Genomic DNA, 15,185 nt, shown 5'->3' on the forward strand with positions numbered 1-15,185 from the left:
GAGTCAAGGTCTGATCAGCAAATAAGTGAAGCTTTAGGAAAGTCTAGAAGGACTTGGTTTGTTTGTGTACTATTGAGTTGACTTTTACATCTTTTTGAGTTGATGCGAATGTTGTCTTTATTGCTACTACTTTGTCTTTTCTTTATTTGGGGGTAGGAGAAAAGGAAAATTAGTGATTTCATTAAAAACCGAAACCAAAAACTTGACTTTTAAAGTTTGCAAAACACTGTCCATCTATAGTGTTTCATTTGGACCCGGTGAAGTAAGGTCCTTTCCCCATTTTACACATGAAAAAAATGAGTCTTTGAGAGGTTGTGTCCACAGATACATAGTTATTAAGTATTGGAGATAGGATTCAAATCTTGATCTTCTTAACTCCAAATTTAGCCATTGTGAAATGTTGGTGGAACAATCCTCAGCTCCAGTCAAAAGGCTCCCTGATTGAGTGAGGGGGTGAGAGGCCAGTGAGTGCCATTCAGTTGGCTGAATGGTGAAATGAGCTTGGATAGGGGGTCTTGAGCTCAGGAAAGGTTCCAGGGATAAATAGCCATTCTTTCCCTATGGTTACATGTTGTTTCTAGCAATGGGCAAAGTAGCATCTGGGAAATTGTAGTGTTGTTCTTCAGTCCTGTCTTACTCTTCATGACCTCATTTGGGTTTTTTTTTAAAGCAAAGACACTGGAGTGATTTGCCATTTCTTTCTCCACCTCATTTTACAGGTAAGACTAATGAGGCAACAGGATTAGGGAGACTCATAGGGATCACATAACTAGTAAGTAAGTATCTGAGGCTCATAAAGATGAGACTTCTTGACTCCAAGCCCAGGGCTTTCTCAACTGTGCTACAACACTGTCCTAATTGAGAAATTGTAGTAGATAGAATAGCCTACAACTAAAGTATTACTGAGAGTGGCTTTGAGTAGTTTTCTTTCACTTATAATTATAACAATAATTCATATTTATATAGGGTTTTAAGGAGAGGGTTCTTAACCCCTTTTATATCCTGAACCCCTCTTGGCAATTTTGTGGATCTTACAGTCCCCTTTTCAGAAGAATGTTTAAAAATAATTGAAAAAAATGCTAAATTTCAGTTGGAAATTAGTGAAAATAACTGTCACTTTCCCCCACTTTTCATGAACCAATTAGAGTCATTCAATAAAAATATATTAAACACCTATAAAGTGCCAGGCACTGTGCTAAGTAAGCACTGGGGATACTAATACAAAGAGTTCTTACTCTCAAGGATTTTTCAGTCTAAGCAGGAAGGAAAATACAGGAAAAGAAGTTGAGAAGATAGAGAACATAAGTCTTGCAGCATAACGTGATTTCCCAGTGATGGGTTGCCTAAAAAAAGAAAATTATGTTGGAGGATTCCAGAAAAGTCCAAAATGAGGGTAGTGTGGAAAATAGAAAGAAAAACTGTGTTGTGCCCACTCTTTAAACAGGCCCTGAAACCCATGCTCTTGCCCTTCAATCACTAAGTCTATGGGATGTTATATTAAGAACTCTGAGACTTACAAAGCACTTTCCTCCCAACAACCCTTGTGAGGTAGGTAAATTATTCCCATTTTATAGGTGAAGAAACTGAGACTGCAGTAAAGTGATTTGCTCATGGTAACACAGCTAGTAAATGCCAAAAAAGGATTTGAACCTCAATTTCCTAATTGGGAGTCTAGAGTTTTTTTCCATCACACTAAACTGCAGTTCATGAATTTGTCTTTTATTCTACTTGTAATTCTTTTACCTCAGCGCATCATTTAAAAAATTAATATATATTCTATTCCCTTTTAAACAAAACCCTATAATCCATACCCAAGTTCAGAACTATGTGATTACAAGGGTTAAGAAAGATAAGAGAGAATAAATGGTAGGTTGAGTATCCAGCGATTATGGCAGCTGTAGAAAGGAAAAGGTAATTAGATACCTGGTAACACAAATCTGAAACCAAAAAGCCCATCAGGCTCTGGGCCCTGGGGCCACTAGGAGTTGCCCTTGTGGGTTTAAGTTTTTGAGAAGGGGAGGTGTGGGGGTGGGGAGAGAGCCATGATCAAAAAAGGTTTTAAAAGTAGTGAAAGATGATAACCCAGAGTCAAAGATAAGGTTCCCCTGAGTCAATTTTGGGGGGAGGAAGTGAAATTTCCAGAAAGTTGATTTGGAAAACTGAGGCCTGAGGCCCAGGGTCTAGATTCTTCTACTAGGCTTGACCCTGACAATCTCCTTTGATAGACCTCTGCTTCTAGTAGGATTTAATCACTTCATCTCAAGTGCCCTGGTCTGTAAAATGGCACAAAAATGTCTGTGGTATCTATCTCTTAAGGTGGTTGTGAGGCTTAAATTAAATATCTATGTAAAGTTAGTTGTAAAATAATTTATTATTATTATTGTTGTTGTTATAACAAAGCTCCAGGATGAGCCAAGAAGGAAGCTCTGTTCCTTAACACATGCTCCTTCCCTCCATGTTTTCTCTGCTGACTCAGGCCCTCTCTCAAGCACTGTCTAAACTGCATGGCTCAGAGCCTCTTTGTCTCCACCCTAGCCCTCGGATACTTTTCCAGTGTAGAAATGACCAGAGCTTAATATTATGCTACTCAGATTCCTCAACAACTGCCAGGAATTGCCATCACTCACCTCAGAACTCAACTTGCTCCTTAGAGACCCTCATTCACAACCAAGACCAGCCAAACCCTCTAGCTCAGGCTGGGGATACCTGCCTAGGACCCACTTCTGCCAGCTAACAACTCAAGACTTATTGTCTCCCTTCCTTCTTGACCCAGCAGTCCTGAGGTTCCAAAGAGTCTGCTCTGGAACCAGGAGATCATTATACACTTCAACAACAATACTGTATGAGGATGTATTCTGATTGAAGTAGATACTTTCAACATAGAGAAGAGCTAATCCAATTCCAAATGATCAATGATGCACAGAATCAGCTACACCCAGAGAAGGAACACTGGGAAATGAGTGTAAAATGTTTGCATTTTTGTTTTTCTTCCCAGGTTATTTTTACCTTCTGAATCCAATTCTTCATATGCAACAAGAAATTCGGTTTTGTATACATATATTGTATCTAGGATACAATATATCTATACACAATACAATATATCTATAAAAATATCTAACATGTATAAGACTACCTGCCATCTAGGGGAAGGGGTGGAGGGAAAAAAGGGAAAAATCAGAACAGAAGGGATAATATTGTAAAAGATTACCCATGCATAGGTACTGTCAAAAAAAAAAGTTATAATTATAAAATAAAAAAAAAATAATTGTAGATAAAAGAAAAAAAAAGAAGTAATTAAGAAGAAAAAAATTTAAAAAACAAACAAACAAAAGGTCTTCTCTCTGGCAAATGTAGTTCTTTGTATTCTGCTGCAACTCTACAAACATTCAGTAACTTCTCCACCCTCCATATTCTCTCTCTGTCTCTCTTTGTCTCTGTCCCTCTGTCTCTGTCTCTCTGTCTCTGTCTCTATTTGTCTGTCTCTTTTTCTCTCTCTATTTCTTCATAACGCCTTCACTTGCTCAGAGCCCATCTGAATTGCACTCTCTGTGGTGGGATTTGAATGCTTAGCAGTTCAGCTCCAGAAAGGACTTAAGTGCTCTAGTTACTGGAGCAATATAACCAGAATGACCTCTGCTTGACTCCTTAAAGGAACTGTTATCATCTTGCCCCTGTTCTAGGGCTCCTGTCAAGGTGAGCCAGGAAAGATTGCGTCTGAGCTGCAGGTATTCAGAACTGGCTAGAAAGGAATTGGAAATTGAGTAGTACCCATCAATTGGGGAATAGCTGAATAAGTTATGGTATATTTGGTATTATGGAGCAATAATATGGTATTGTTCTATAAGAAATGATGAGCAGGCTGATTTCAGAAAAGCTTGGAAAGACTTACATGAACTGATGTTGAGTGAAAACCTTGTACACAGTAACAGCAAGATTGCATGATGATCAACTTAACTCTTCTCAGCAATATAGTGATCTAATGCAATTCCAATAGGCTTAGGATGGAAAATACCATTCTTATCCAGAAAGTGAACTATGGAGACTGAATGTGGATTGAAGCATGGTATTTTCAATTTTTTTATTTGATTTTTCTTTTTTGTGGTTTTTTTCCCTTTTGATCTAATTTTTCTTGCACCACATGACAAATGTAGAAATATTTGGATTGTACATGTTTAAATTATATCAGATTGCTGTCTTGGGGAATGAGAAGAAAAAAATTGGAACACAAAATCTTACAGTAATGAATGTTGAAAGCTATCTTTTCCTGTTTTTGAAAAATAAAATACTACTGAGGGGGGAAAAACTGGCTAGAGCTAGGGACTCTTATAAGAACTAGGTGCTTGTCTTTAAGGAATGCCAACTTGGGGGGTTAAAAGCAAAGACCATTTTAGTCAAGCTGCTGTTGGAAGATGTTACTAGGACATTAAGATCTTTTTTTGAGCAGAACTTCCAAACATTCAAACCCTACCGCAGAGAGCACAACTCCAATGGGCTGCATGTTTTTGAATGCCTAACATACATTTACCTAAGAGACTATTTTACAGGGAACTCACACAAAGCAAGCACTCACACAGAGGTCAGAAGCAGCAATCCAAGGACACTGTCAAGGTCTCTCTGAAGAACATTTTTTATGGGACACAGGAGACACTGGCACAGGACCACCCAGCATGGCATGTCTGAATCAAAGAAGGTGCTGTGCTCTGTGAGCATAGCAGCAGTGCAGTAGCTCCAAAGAAATGTGAAATAAGCAGATCTGGAGATATCTCCACTCCAAATGTTCATATGGAGTCTTTGTGCCCAATTTGTGGTAGAGCCTTCTCAGCCTGCTTCAGTCTGATTAGCCACAGTCGGACACACTGATTCCTCATTTTGGTCATCTCCAAGCAAGAAGGATAACAACCACCAGACAGGCCATGAGAATGGAGGCTTTGCTTCAGAACACTAAAATTTAGAGAGCATTTAGAGAGCTGAGCTTTGCTCCTAAACAGCAAAATCACTACTTAGAGTAGGAAGCTAGATGAGCTAGTTCACAGATTAACCTCACCCTACACCTTTTCAGGTGGGCACAGAATACTGAGCTTGAGTTCAAATCTGTACTCAGACACTTATGAGCTGTGTGACCCTGGGCAATTCACTTAACCCTGTTTGCCTCAGTTTCCTCATCTGTAAAATGAGCTGAAGAAGGAAATGGAAAACTTTTCCAGTGTCTTTGCCAAGAAAATCTCAGTGAGGTCAATGAATTCAACAACAAACAATTCCTCCCTCCCTGTAGAAGCCTTTCTAGTATTTTCCCTCATTTTCCACAATTTCTGTCTGTCCTCCAAGGGATACTCTAGACTTTCTTTCCTGCAGGGGGATTTATGTCCCAAGGGGCTGAAACATCTTTCTGATCAATCAGTCAACTTAATCTTAAAAATTGGATTCAAGAACATCTTACATGCTGGTCACAACAAGTGTATTTTGTGAGACTAGCCCTGCCCATCAGAAATCCTCATTAGGTGTCTGTTTCTGAACCCTCCATTATTTGTCATTAGTAAATTGTGAAGCCTAAAACAAGGTGCCATTTTCTAAATTGGGAAGGGCCAAACATAGTGGATTTATTATCATGGTTTGTTAATACATGATCATTCATACAGCCTTTGAATATTTTAACTCTTTTTGTAGCTGCATCACACTGTTGATTCATGTTGAGTTCATAGTTCACTAAGTTTCCCAAATCTTTTTTTTTTCATTTGCACAAATTTTAAATTACCCACATTTTAAGATGAAATCCAATGCTCATTTTGAGAAAAAAAATATCATCTGCACTGATTCAGAATTGGGAAGATCTAATTTAACAGCAGTTCATATGGAAAATATGTAAGAGTTTTAATGAACCTCAATGGAACTGGTGGTATCGTGTAGCAATGGAAAAAGATAATTGAATACTAAACTGCATTAATAAAATATGGTGTCCAAAATGAGAAGGGTAATAGCCTTATACTCTCCCTCTGGACAGAGCACATCTAGAATGCTGAATCCAACTCTGGCTTCCATATTTATAAGAGATATTGGCAAACTGGATCATACCCAGAAGGCAATTGGGATGATGAAGGGTTTAGAAATCATGCCATAGGAAGAATAGTCAGAGAAATTAGGAGTATAGCTCTTTAAAGTTATAAAGTGACTTCCTCCCAACCACTTCAAATGATAAATAATGCAGTTCACCTTGAAAAAAAATGTGAGAAATAAAACTGTCCTTAAATATTTGAAGAGCTGGCACATGAAAGAGAGATTAGATTTACTCCACCTAGGATTGAGCTCAGGTATCTCAGTTTGAGTTCCTAGCTCTATTACTATCTAGTTGTGGCAATTCTAGGCAAGTCTTTTTTTCTTATTTCTGTAAAATGAGAAGATTAGAGCAGATGATCTCTGAGATCCCTTCTGGGTTTTGCCATCTATGAATTGCAGAATGGCTAAATAGGAAGTTTGGATTTCTGAGTCTCAGGTTCAGATTCCTATTCTGACACTTAAGAAGCTTGGACCACCTCCAGCATCTTCTCAGTTCTTTAGTTTCATTTAGATGGAAGGTACTAGGGATTCAAATACAAAAGTGACAGTCCCTGCTCACAAGGAACTTACATTCTCTAGGGGGAGTGATGGGAAAGGAAGGGAATTTGGATCAAAGCATTCAGGGAAAGTGGAACCAGAGGAGATAGAGAATTGTACCACTCTGGACTGTAGGTGCTTGTGTTTAAATAATGTTGATCCGTCTGGTGTTGGGGGTCAAGCGTGAAGGTCATTTGCGTCGTGTCATTTTTGGAAGAGTTGCAACTAGGTCATGAGAATGGAGCTTTGCCTCAAAACCCTAAAATTTAGAGGGCATTTGCATCATTTGAATTAGCAAGTGTATGTGTGTGTGTCTGTATACATCTATTTATTTATCTATATCTATCTATCTATCTATATGTCTATCTATATGTTTGTCTATCAGAGCTTTGCTCTTAATTAGCAAAACTACTTAGAGTAAGAAGTTATGAAATGCTGTATTTTCCTCACCTAAATGAGCTAGTTCACAGATTAGCCTTATCCTACTCCTTTTCTTCTGTAGGAGCCTCCCCAGAATCAGCTTCCCATTTCCAGAGTTTCTTTTCACTCTCAATGAGATGGATATCCCTCCATGGGACTGTCACACTCTTCCCAGTAGCAAGGGTGATGTTGATTGGATTTTTCTTCCAAAAACCAAAGCAAGAAATGGTAAAGGAAAAGAGGAATGAATATCAGAAAGCAAATGGCAAAATATATATGCTGCTCAGATAAGTAATTCAGGAATCATTTATTTGGCATTTACTGTGTGCAAATATTGTGCTAAACTCTGGGGGTACAAAAAAGAGGCAAAAGATAGTTCTTGCACTCAAAGAGTTTACATTTGAAGGGAGGCATGTAAACAAATATATATAAAGTAAAATAAATACAAGATAAATAAGAAATAATTAAAGAAGGAAGGAATTAAGAGAAATGAAATTAGATTTTCTATAAAACGTAGGATTTCCATTGGGACTTAAATGAAGCCTTCAGGAAGGTTGGTAGTTGAAGAGGAGGACAGAAAGAGCTATAGGTATGGGGGTACAGCCAGAGAAAATCCCCAAGAGTCAATAGATAAGTGTCTCTTTTGTGTAACAACCAAAAGGCCATTGTCCCTGCATCAGAAATTAGATTAAGAAGTAAGGGACAAGAAGACTGGAAAGGCAGGAAAGGGCTAGGCTATAAAGGGCTTTGACTATGTGAGATATTATTAGGGGTGGACTAGTAATGTGAAGTTATGAAATGAAGAGCAAGGGGGGCAAACTGTAAGAGAGACAGATTTCAGCTAGCTGTAAGGAGGTACTTTCTAACCCTAAAGGCTGCCTAGCAATGGCATTGTTTTCCTTGTGTATTTGTGGCCTCTCCCTGGTGCTCCTATCAGGGATATTGTCTACTTGACCCAGATGGTTCTGGAGGGGAAAGTGAGGCAGATGATCTTGCCCAGTCTTCCCTCAATCAAATCCAATTTACTTGCCTCCCTGATATCATGGTCCTCTTGGGAAACGAAGGATTAAACAATAGCAGCAACAACAGTTGTTAGGGATACTGTAGAGAGGATCCCTGAATTCAAAGTAAAGTTGCCCTTCTAGCTCTGAGATTCTTCAATTGATCTCTCATTAGTTTTAGCCCACCTTTCTATCTTGCTAAACTCTTTTGAATTCTGACTGTCCTTCATAGTGTTAACTCCCCAGGTGCCTTTAGGGAAGCTGGGATGGATTCAGGAGAAACCTAAAATGGAAAAAGGAAACAGCTTCTCTGGAAGACAAATGGTTTTTCCATACTCTGGTTGTCTGTGACCCCACTAGGGATCCCTGGCAGAAGGAAGAATGATGAGGGGGAGGGCAGGACTGTAGTAGAAATGGGCTCTGAAAACCGATACAGCCTTTATGGGGGGGGGCGGAGGGAGTAGGGGCTGAGACCTAGTTTGTGGAAAGGGAAAGGAGAAGAAGACTAGAGGGAATAGAGTAAGAGGCCACAGGCAGGGGAGGGATCCAGGACAGAGGAGACCCCAGAACTCACAGCTTAGTCTTTTTATAAACTGCTCCCTGAGGATCAGAGAGGAAATGAACAAGGCCTTGACAGAATCAGTTTAGAGAAGAAGGAAAAGGAGGGAGGAAGGGGTTTGAGGCACTATGGTTATGAAGGGAAAGCCTGCCTGAGTAGCTAGCTAGTTTTATTTTGTTTGTTTGTTTGTTTGTTTGTTTTTGTTTGTTTGTTTGTTTGTTTTGTCATGGGAGTATAGGGGATTTGGTTGTTAGTACAAGAACCAGAAATGTTTTCTAAATAATCTTGGGCAAGTTGTTTAAACTCTCAGTTTTCTCATTTAGAAAATGGGGACAATACTTGCCCTGCTTCCCTTGTTGTGAGTATCGAAATAGTGTAAAACGGAATATTAAAAGTTCTGTAAAGCATTATTATTCTAACTTCCTATGTTTATGATCACAGATTTTATAGGATCATAGATTTAATGTTGGAAAAGGTTTTAGAAGCATTGAGTCAATTTTCTCAATTTACAAATGAAGAGCTTGAGGCAGCTGATGATGTAGAGGATAGATGATGGTAGTTGTCCATTCTCAAAGAGGAGCAAGATACAGTGTGTTGGATTGCGACTGATCAGAACAATATAAACTCAGAGGACTCTACTGTATATTGGCAGAAATAGGTCATTAGAATACTTAGAATAAATTTGCCCAACCCACATTTCTTTTGAGTCATCTCAATTCTGCTTTGGTCCTAAAGCACCACACCTTTTCTGATGTGGACATGCCATGCTGGTGGTCCTGTGCCAGTGTCTCCCATGTCTCACAATTCCAAAGTTCTTCAGAGAGACTCAAGAGTGTCCTTGTATCAATTCTTCTAATCTTTATGTGAGCACTTGCCCTATGTGAGTTCTCCATAAAAAAGTCTTTTTTTTGGCATTGGAAAACATGACCAACCCATCAGAATTGCACTCTCTACAGTAGAGTTTGAGAAAGGAACTTGGTTTCCAATAACTTAGTATGTTAGGTGTTCTTCAGAATTTTTCAAAGACAATTCAAATGGAAGCAATTCAGTTTCCTGGCATGACACTGATATACTGTTTAGGTTTTATAGGCAAACAATAATGAGATCAGCACTTTTTTTTTTTTTTTCAACTGAAGGTAGAGGGAGTCCAATGTCATTGGATAGAAGAATATTGAGTGGGATGGGAGGAGTTAGGTATAAGAAGATTTGAAAATCTGTAGAAGACCAGCTTTGAATGCCACACAAAGGATTTTATATTTGATCCTGGAGGCGATAGGGAAACAGTGGAGTTTATTGAATAGAGGAATGACATGGCCTGATCTATTTGATCTGTGCTTTAGGAAGATTCATTTGATGGTCGAGTGTTTCTTTCTTTCTTTCTTTCTTCTTTCTTTCTTTCTTTCTTCTTTCTTTCTTCTTTTCTTCTTTCTTTCTTTCTTTCTTTCTTTCTTCTTTCTTTCTTTCTTTCTTTCTTTCTTTCTTTCTTTCTTTCTTCTTTCTTTCTTCTTTCTTCTTTCTTTCTTTCTTTCTTTCTTTCTTCCTTCCTTCCTTCCTTCCTTCCTTCCTTCCTTCCTTCCTTCCTTCCTTCCTTCCTTCCTTCCTTCCTTCCTTCCTTCCTTCCTTCCTTCCCTTCCTTCCTTCCTTTCTTTCTTTCTTTCTTTCTTTCTTTCTTTCTTTTCTTTCTTTCTTTCTTTCTTTCTTTCTTTCTTTCTTCTTTCTTTCTTTCTTTCTTTCTTTCTTTCTTTCTTTCCTTTCTTTTCTTCCTTCCCTTCCTTCCATTCCTTCTTTCTTCCTTCCCTTCTTCCATTCCTTCTTTCTCCTTCTTTTCTTTCCTTACTTCTTCTTTCTTTCTTCTTTCTTTCTTTCTTTCTTTCTTCTTTCTTTCTTCTTTTCTTTCTTCTTTCTTTCTTTCTTTTTTCTTTCTTTCTTTCTTTCTTCTTTCTTTCTTTCTTTCTTTCTTTCTTTCTTTCTTTCTTTCTTTCTTTCTTTCTTTCTTCTTTCTTTCTTTCTTTCTTTTCTTTCTTTCTTTCTTTCTTTCTTTCTTTCTTTCTTTCTTTCTTCTTCTTCCTTTCTTTCTTTTTCCTTTCTTTTCTTTCCTTCCCTTCCTTCCATTCCTTCTTTCTTCCTTCCTTCCTTCCATTCCTTCCTTTCTTCCTTTTCCTTCCTCCTTCCTTCCTTCCTTCCTTCTTCCTTCCTTCTTCCTTCCTTCCTTCCTTCTTCCTTCCTTCCTTCCTTTCTTTCTTTCTTTCTTTCTTTCTTTCTTTCTTTCTTCTTTCTTCTTTCTTTCTTTCTTTCTTTTTCTTTCTTTCTTTCTTCTTTCTTTCTTTCTTTCTTCTTCTTTCTTTTCTTTCTTTCCTTTCTTTTCTTCCTTCTTCCTTCCTTCTTTTTTTCTTTCTCTTTGAATTTTTCCCCTATATTATTTTGCTTTTTTTGTTTGCAGAAAGGCTTTCTTTCACATATCTATACCCAATATTTCATCCTTATTGTCAGATACAAACTCTTCCTTGTAACAAATAAATATAGACATTCAATGAAACAGGTGATTTCCATTCATTTCTGATGAAAAGACGAGAGCTAAACAAAAAATTTGACCTCCAAATATAGAACTCAAGAGAAGGATAAAAAGGTAAAAAGAAAATAACTCTAGAGAACTATATTTCTGTTATGGGTATAGAGAGAGAATGAATGTAGGAGGAGAAAGGGGAAAAAAGAAGAGAGTAGGCTAAATAGAAGGGAAGGAGAAAGGGGAAAAAAGAAGGAGTAGGCTAAATAGAAGGGAAAATAGAAATAGGGGAAAGGTATAAGAAAGGGGGGAGAGTCTCTAAAGGGGGAATACTGCTTGAGGCAAGTTGGGCTCATAAATAAAATACTGAGGAGGAGGGAAAAGGGGAAAAGGGAAAAGGAAAGAGAAAGTATAATTTGGGGTTAATAAGATGGCAGGAAAATGCAGAATTAATAGTTTTAAGCATAATTGTAAATAGTGTGAACTCTCCCATAAAGTGTAAGTGGGTAGCAGACTGAAATAAAAGCCATAATCCTACAATATGTTGTTTATAAGAAACACATTTAAAACATAGTGATACATACAGAGTAAAGGTAAAAGGCTGAGCAGAATCTATTATACTTCAGGTGAAGTTAAAAAAAGCAGGCGTAGCCATCCTTATTTCAGATCAAGCAAAAGTAAAAATTGATCTAATTAAAAGAGATAAGGAAGAAAACTATATTTTGCTAAAGGGTACCACAGATAATGAAACAATATCAATATTAAACATATGCATCAAGTGGTGTAACACCTAAATTCCTAAAGGAGAAGTTGAGAATTGCAAGAAGAAATATATATAATATAAACTATAATAGTGGGAGATCTCAACCTTGCACTCTCAGAACTAGATAAATCAAACCACAAAATAAATAGGAAAGAAGTTAAAGAGGTAAATAAAATACAAGAAAAGTTAGGTATGATAGACCTTTGGAGAAAATTAAATGGAGATAGAAAGGAGTACACGTTCTTCTTGGCAGTTTATGATACCTATACAAAAACTGACCTTATATTATGGCATAAAGACCTCAAAATCAAATGCAGAAAGGCAGAAATAGTAAATTCATTTTTAAAAAATCCAGTGCAATAAAAATTACATTCAATAAAAGGCCAGGGGAAAATAGGCCAAAAAGTAATTGGAAACTAAATAATTTCATTCTAAAGAATGAATGGGTGAAACAGTAAATCATAGACCCAATGAATAATTTCACCCAAGAGAATGACAATAATGATACGACATACCAAAATGTGTGGGATGCAGCCAAAGCAGTAATAAGGGGAAATTTTATATCTCTAGATGATTACTTGCATAAAATAGAGAAAGAGAATATCAGTGAATTAGGCTTACAACTGAAAAAGCTAGAAAAAGAACACATTAAAAAAAACCTAATCAAATACCAAACTTGAAATTCTAAAAATAAAAGGAGAGATCAATAAAATTGAAACTAAAAAAACTATTGAATTAATAAATAAAACTAAGAGTTGGTTTTATTAAAAAACCAACAAAATAGATAAATCTTTAGTTAATTTAATTAGAAAAAGGAAATATAGTTTTCAACATTTACCCTTGCAAAACTTTGTGTTCCAAATTTTTCTCCTTTCCTTCCCTCACCTCCTCCCCTAGATAACAATATATGTTAAATATGTATAATTCTTCTATACATATTTCCCAAAAAGTTAGATCAAAAGGGAAAAAAATAGAAAGAAAACCAAAAAAAAGTAAACAACAAAAAAGGTGAAAAAATGTTATTTTCTTTTATGTTATTTTGCTCATTATTTAAGTTGTTCTGTAGGTTTAGATTTAACTTCTCACTTCCTCACTCTTGAAACTCAGTGTCAGCCTAGATTCTTCACTCTCTCTCACCCATATATCCATTTTGTTGTCAAATCATGTAGATTTTACCTCTATAACATCTCTTGTATAGCTTTTACTCTCCTCTGTCACAACTAGTAATAGGCCCTCAACATCTCACTCCTGTATTCCAGCCTTTTTTGAACTATTTTTTACTTTCTTTGTATGCTCAGTGTTTACCAAAGTGGCTGGCAAATAGTAAGACACTTAAGTGCTTATTAAATGACTGAAGATTTTGCATTTTTTTTTTAAATTTGGTAAAATAAAGGCTATCCTAGACTTGTTACATATATTTCTACTTTGAGTGTGTTTGTAAGAGATCTGGGAAATACTTTTACCACAGATGTAGATATTAAGGTATGAACTATATTAAGCTATTTTTCTAGAGTAAACTTTGGGTAAAAAAATAATCATACAAAAATGAGGTGATTCAGGTCAATTCCAAAAGACTTGTGATGGAGAGAGCCATCTGCATCCAGAAAAAGGACTATGGGGACTGAATGTCAATCACAACATAGTATTTTCACCTTTTTTGCTGTTGTTTCTCATTTTCCCCCATTTTGATCTGATTTTTCTTGTGCAGTATGATAAATGTGGAAATATGTATGAAAGAGTTGCACATTTAATTTATATTGGATTACTTGCTGTCTAGGGGAGAGAGGTAAGAGGAAGGGACAGAAAAAATTTGGAACACAGGTTTTTGCAAGGGTGAATGCTTAAAAGTATCTTTGTATGTATTTTGAAAATAAAAGGCTATTATATATAAAAAAAGAAATAATGATCCAAAGATAATGATATTTTGGAATGTCCCTAAGACTAGACTTAGATTCAGTTCATCTAAATTTTAAAACTAAAATATTTGGCTCATGCCAACAGATATTATTACTTTTACTTTTCAGATTAAAAAAAAAACCTGGGATTTAGAGAAATGATTATCTAAGGTCACTAGGTAAATAGCACCTGAATTCAGTGCCTTTATTTCTTCTTCTCTCACTCCTCATACTTTTGCAATCTGCCATCTGATTGCATAACTCAAACAAAACTGCCCTCCACAAAGTTGTCAATGATCTTTAAATTGCTAGGTATAATGGCCATTTCTTAGTCCTCAATCCTCTTGACTTTTCTGCATCATTTGATACTATTTATCCCCTTCTCTTCCTGGATATTCTCTCCTACCTCAGTTTCCATGATGCTGATTTTTTTCTGGTTCTTCTATTCTGACTCCTCCTCCTCAGCTTCTTCTTTTGCTGGCTCTTCTTCTATGTCACATCTATTAATCATGGAGGTTCTCTCATCAAGGCTTTGTCTTGGGCTTTCTTTTTTTTTCTCTACTCTCTCACTTGGTGACATATCATCCATGCTCATAGGTTCGATTATTATTTCTCTTTTTTCCTTACTAATAGCTTTTTTATTTTCAAAATATATGCAAAGATAGTTATCAACATTCACCCTTGCAAAACCTTGTGTTTTTCCTTCCCTTCCCCACCCTATTTCCTAGACAGCAAGAAATCCAATATGGGTTAAATATGTGCAATTCTTCTAACCATATTTCTACATTTATCATGCTGCACAAAAAAAGCAAGGAAACAAAACAAAAAAGGTGAAAATACTATGTGGTGATTTACATTCAATCCTCATAGTCCTTTTTCTAGTTGCAGATGGCTCTCTCCACCACAAGTCTATTGGATCAATTATTATTTCTATGCAGATGAGGAGCAGCTAGTGGCACAGTGGATGGAGTACCAGGCCTAGAGTGAAGAAGACTCATCTTCCTAAGCTCAAATCTGGCCTCAGACACTTACTAGTTGCATGACCCTGGTCAGGTCACTTAACTCTGTTTGCCTCAGTTTCCTCAACAGTAAAAATGAGCCAGAAAAGGAAATAGTAAACTACTCCAATAACTTCGCCAAGAAAATCCCAAATGTGGTCACAAAAAATTGGCCAAGACTGAAACAATTGAACGACACAGATGATCCCCAGATCTATGTATGCAGACCTAGTCTGCTCCTAATTAGTACTATCAATTGATGCTCATGTCAACTGTTTCCTATTAGAAAGCACATTACCTTTCACATTTATTAAGTGATCTACTAAATTCAAGGTTCTGTACTAAATGCTTAGGTTATAAAGAAGAAAAATAATCCTTTTTCAAGGGCATAGTATCATAGATTTAGAGTTGAAAGGGACCTTAAAATCCATCAGGCCAAACTCTCTGATTTTACTGAT

This window comes from Sminthopsis crassicaudata, chromosome 3, assembly GCF_048593235.1.
Source record: "Sminthopsis crassicaudata isolate SCR6 chromosome 3, ASM4859323v1, whole genome shotgun sequence".
Lineage (NCBI taxonomy): Eukaryota > Metazoa > Chordata > Mammalia > Dasyuromorphia > Dasyuridae > Sminthopsis > Sminthopsis crassicaudata.